The sequence below is a fragment of the Limulus polyphemus genome, unplaced genomic scaffold, assembly GCF_000517525.1.
Source record: "Limulus polyphemus unplaced genomic scaffold, Limulus_polyphemus-2.1.2 Scaffold1979, whole genome shotgun sequence".
In the NCBI taxonomy this organism is placed as follows: domain Eukaryota; kingdom Metazoa; phylum Arthropoda; class Merostomata; order Xiphosura; family Limulidae; genus Limulus; species Limulus polyphemus.
The window spans coordinates 17,345-23,168 of NW_013667589.1; the positions used below are offsets into that span (position 1 = coordinate 17,345).

The window sequence follows — 5,824 nt, forward strand, 5'->3', positions numbered from 1 at the left end:
AACAATGTCAACGCACAAACAAATATTATCGAGAAATGGCACGTCATGGGACCTGTTAACCGTTTATATACTAGCGGCGTGTTTCTCGTAGGTTCTATAACGATCGATAAGAATCTCACGTCGCAGTTGGTCTAGAGAAATCTATAGCCAGTGGTTGTCAACATTTTAACATAACAAAATATGACCCAATTTCAAGGAAAATTATTCACTTATGTAAAAGTACATATGACGTTTTGTGAAACATCTTTACGTGATGGATAAAAATGGATATGATTTTCGTATTCAGCGTACAGGACTTACTGTAGAAAATATAAAAAATTCAGATAATAAAACCAACGCAGACCTGTGTTATTACTGTTTTGGACTACCTTAACAATCAGTTAACTGAAATTACGATTAAATCGATTGTCACGAGAATAATCAACTAATTAATATTAGTGTTTTTAATTATTAGTGTTTTCAGTTATTCAAACAATCAATCTACTAGTATTGTAAAGGCACCTTGTTCAAAATGATAAAGAATACACTCCTTTATGTTAAACCTGTGTTTGTTTCACATTTTTGCTGTCCCTATCCATTTTATTTTTCAGCAAACCAAGCTTTCCGAATCTTTGATATTGCTTTCTTTTGACGTGCATGGTGGTTGCAGTTTCACATGTGAATACTACACACACACACACACTATTATAGCCATAACTATACAAATACAAGCCTTTAACTTGGTAGAAGAACAATTAGACATCTAAGAATAGCAGTGTTATTGGTTGCTCAATGGTAAACTTGCAAGTTTATAACGGAACGATTCAGAGTTCGATTTCTGTGGCGGACACAGTTGAGATTTGTGCTAAAACAAACAAATGAAAATAGCAGAGTTATCATTACGTATTTTATCATTAAATACAAAATAATAAAAATAGCGAATAAAGCTTTATAATGTTTTTTTCAGGTTTATGTACTAATGCTAACAGCTCCACCTATAAAGTGAGTAAATAAACGACTGAAATAGTTTTAAGATGAGCCTCGCTTCACTTGTAGCAACTAGACTTCATAGGCACCGTAAAAAATAAGAAAAATAATAAATTCATTGAGGCCCCTAACTATTGAGGGAGGCGGGGTGGGGAGATTTAGGCATCTGGACTTGGCCCAACCAGTACGATAAGTAGTTGCGATCTTGCCTGACGTCAGTTTTGTATATACATCCCTATCTATATTATTTTATTTCGTATAAATGTTTGTGACCGTTAAACTAGTTCTAGCTCCATTGTTTTAGTGACAATTATAGTTTGTATTATAAAAGAGGGCGCGGGTTGGCCCTGTGGAAGAGCTCAGGATTTCGGAGCTAGCGAGCCGTGTTCAAATCCGTGTGATAAAACGAAATATTCGCAGCACTTAAAGTTGTTGATGCCTTATAAGAGAGAAAGTCAATTTCTTAGCATGGATGATGGAAGAAGAATGTTGACTGGTTGCCTTCCCTCTGGTCAGTAGTTTAAAATTAGGGTCGGTAACAGATAGTCTTAGTAGCTTTACCATAAATACAAATAAAGTACAAAATATGTAATTCCATCATGTCGAGTGCTAAAGTTTCTAATTATTTCAGTCCTTTCACATCCATGGTAGTAAATACCACGAAGTTTCACTGGTGTTATTTATTTTGTTTACACACTTTTCTAACCTATCAATGCAATCCAGTTGGCTGCCTGAGTGCCACATCCATCCCAAAACCCAGTTTGTCCGTCCAACGCATTCATTTATCAATCACGTGCTAAAGCTTACGTGCAAAATATTTTTACACAAATAAACTTTAAGGGAAGACTCATGCAGTAAATGATATAATTAGCTAGTTACTGATCTCCAATGATTCCCCCACTCTGCAGTCCAGTCTTTCACTTTACAAGAGGTGGGGGTTGACCAGGTATTTAACGGGTAGCACTGTGGATCCGAGGGTCCATGACTATGTCCTGTTTAGCAAAAAATAAATAAAAAAAATCACGCTCCACATTTTGAGGCAGCGGGCGTGCTATAAGAGTTGGCATTGGTTTCAATGAGTCCATCAGTTCAAAATTAGGGACGGCTGATGCTGATAGCCCTGGTTTAGTTTAGCGTGAATATTCAAAAGAAACCGAATTAAATTATCATGGGCTCTCCAGCTATATTAGAACGCATTTTTATAATCGTTTTCATAAATGATACAAAACATTGTTGTAAAGCTTTATTTATGGCCAAAGGTTCAGTTCTAATGACATTTTATTTGCAACACTTTACATGATTACACGTTCTTTTACTGGAAGGTTCATAGCATTGTGGCTACTTATTAATGCATATTTTATATATTTCTTTTCACATTCTGGCTACTTACTAAAGTATATTTATGTAGCGTTTCACATTCTGTATATTTTATGCAGTTCGTTTCATATTTTGGTACTTACAAGTGTATATTTTATGTAGTTCATTTCACATTCTGGCTACCTACTATTGTATATTTTATGTAGTTCATCTGACATTTTGGCTACTTATTAATATCTTATGCAACTTGCATCACATTTTGGCTACTTACTAATGTGTATATTTAATATACTTTCTTTCAAATTCTGACTTCCTACTACTATATATTTTTATGTGGTTTGTTTCTTTTCTTCGATTTAATTACATTTTCTTGTGTAGGCCAAGGTGCTATTTAGGAAAAATCCCCATGGGGACTAGAATATATGATTAAAAAAATCTCCAAAGCTAAGAATCGATTATATATACATTTGCTTCCAGCTTTATACATGAGAAGGCTTTAACAGCTGCTATTGGTTGGCCATTATTTCACCTCGGCACAGATGACTATATAACTTATTGAATACTCTTGCTACATAGCGACTTATCAGAGGTTTATTCAGGGCGACTGAGAAGCACCTCAGGAAGCACAAATAACAAGTTAGCTAATGATCTGTTCTCAGTATAAAATGCTGAAGTTAATAATTTGTTATAACGTGTTCAACATTGTTTACATGATGGCCAATCACAGTTCACTTCTTAATGAGGGTGTCGTGATTGCCAAAATCACGAAAGCTCTCTCTTTTCATGAAATACATGTTCTCCACAGTAAAGGTAAGATACTTGTCTATACTTTCATATTCTTCTTTTTAATTTGATCCTTATTCCTGAAATTAACATTTTTTTTTCATACATCTTAAAAAGTGGCAGAGTTAGGATTTTAAGATTAATAAATTATGCTACTTGCAAAATGCCAAACTAGTTCTTGTATTAATTATAATGTACGACGAGCATAATTTCCTAATCACCCTCCTTTATTTATTATTGTCTTGCGGCTATCTCGAAATTAAATCATTCGACGGTTGTCAAAAGGTTGTGTCAAACATAAACGATATAGTCTAAGAAATAATTTATAATTTTCTTCATTCAAACTAACCCACATTAGATGCACGGAACAGTGAATTGACCTGAAATAATCAGATTGTCTACATTTGACGAAACGTTCTCCCACCCACACACCCAGTTAAAACAGGGTGCAATAACAGAACTTTCAGTTTATAATTTTTCCTTTTTATATATTTTTGATATCTTTTAGTTTCAGTTTGTGATTATGCTGTGTTTGCGTTTGTTTATTAGTTGCAATACTTTTCTGGCTATTTATATTGCAACAAAAACAACAGTTCCGAAATGATTTATATGTAGTTCTGCGTTGTCAATGTGCTTATAGTTATAATATGCAGATATGCTCCAGTGTTGAAAAGATTTGTAATTATACAGATGTGAAGTACGTTATGTTGAAACGATTTTGGCGCTTTCACCGCGTCTGGTCATACACTATCTGACAACCATGCATATCGACAACAGGCTTGCATTGAAGTTTCCATTGTAAAAGATTTCGTCATGACGTGTTTAAAGCACACATCTCCTCCATGCACGCTATCCATAAACCATCGTGTACGAGGATGACGATTTCTCAGCGTCCATTTCAAAAGTCCGATTATCACACAGAAATCTATAAACATTGTGCTTAGTGACTTGACGGGCATTCCTTCATATAGAATAACATGAATACCCTTTTCATTTTCCAGATGCTTGAGGTATGCAATGACTGAAATGATACGTCGTGGAAACAACTTGTGTGCATGTGAATTTTATTGTTTTTTTTTAGACGGGGGTCCTTCTTTTTTGCCTTGCGAACTGTTGCCTAGTTCACATGGACGGCTTTCTCTATTGACACTAGTGTTCGTGGATTATCACATGTTTCATGACGCAGTACTTTGTTTGCCATTGCTGGGGTACGAATTGTTACAGGTCTTTTTCTGGATGATCCTCGGGGTTCAAATCGATCCATATTCCTTTAGTTTTCAATGCCATTAAGTAAAGGGAATATCCACGAACTTATTGTTTTTGTTAGCTTTGTAGTGCAAAGCTACTCATTTGGGGTACCTGCGCTCTGTCCTCCGTGGTGAAGCGAACTCCTGAGTTTAGCATCGCAAGTCTGGAAACTTACCGCTGACCCACGAGGAGCCCTCGATCTGAACACATTTTAGTTTTTCGTCCCTTGTAGTTGATAAATTTATCACTAAATATTTTTTTTCTTTTTAACTCGAGACTGACATGGGAACTCGACGTGCAATCTGCATGTCACGAGGTTCGAACCCCGTCACCAAAAATGCTCACCCTTTCAATCGCGGGAGCGTCATAATGTCAAGGTCACTCCCACTATTCGTTGGCAAAAAGAATAGCCCAGACGTTCGCTGTAGGTAGCATTGATTAACTGTCTATCATTTCAAAATTAGGGACAGCTAGCACAGATAGTCCTTGTGTTGCTTCACACTAACATCCGCAAAAAACAACAAAATATATTTCTTTTTACTATGTTTTGTATAACAGAAATTAGACACTTTATAAGTTCTGTGACTATTAAATTAGAATGAAAATATAACAACTTGTGTTCTAATTTTTCTTTTATAAAAATAACAATAAGAAGAACGCTTTTATATCTTTTATTTTAATAACATAGATGAAATCACGAAGTTTATCATTTTCGTATTTGAAGAGTTTTATTCTGTTATCTATTAAGAACTGTTTATCTCCTAAAAAAGCAGTAAGAATACGTTTGTTCTTAAAAAAAAACGAACTTAGGGTAATAGCAGAATTTAGGAATTCTATGTGTGTATATATATGGTTGACTCAGGCCTGTTATGTAAGTAAAATTTGCTGGTCTATGCAGAAATAAAATAATTCAAGTATTGCGCACTTAGTTGCAAGAAAGTCGGGAATATTTACGGAATTACAGTGACCAAAAGTGTAACTTTCTCCAGGGTATAAAAAACAACCACAGAAAACAAAACAGATATTGGAGTATATTTTTGGCCAGATAATTAAGTCACCTTACCTCGATACTGTACAGCGTTCATTAAGTAAATATTGTAAAACAGGAAGAAACTATTCTGGTCTATTTTACGTGTTCAAGTTAACTTAATGAGTCTAATTTTTCTCGGTGCTTTTATAGACCCTTGTTCTGGTCAACGTTACTCATTGCGCTAATTTACTTTTTATATGTCCTCCGGTTGGACAGCGATGAGTTTATGGACTTATGATGTTACAATACGGGGTTCGAATTCTAGCGGTGAAAAGAGCAGATGTAAGAGCTGCTCAATGTAGCTTTGCCCTAAAACGAACAAAAACAATACTATATATTCTATGCTACGCCGCACTTACGAAATTCATAAGTTTTACTTTTCTGGTCTTCTATATTTGTTCAGCCTACTCAGATATCATATAGACCACCATATATTTAAAATTCGTCAAAATTAATCTTGTCTTCTATGTTCTTATTCAA

General features: G+C 34.9%; 1 protein-coding gene across 1 annotated transcript in view; it reads left to right on the top strand.

Annotated features, from left to right (window-relative positions):
* The first annotated feature begins 3,042 nt into the window (after positions 1–3,042).
* Positions 3,043–5,824, top strand: part of LOC106465545 (glutamate receptor-like) — a 35,811-nt gene continuing 33,029 nt past the window's right edge. Inside the window, exon 1 of the mRNA XM_022393469.1 lies at positions 3,043–3,093. The gene's annotated coding sequence lies outside the window, so the exon portion shown is untranslated. The remainder of the gene's footprint in view (positions 3,094–5,824) is intronic.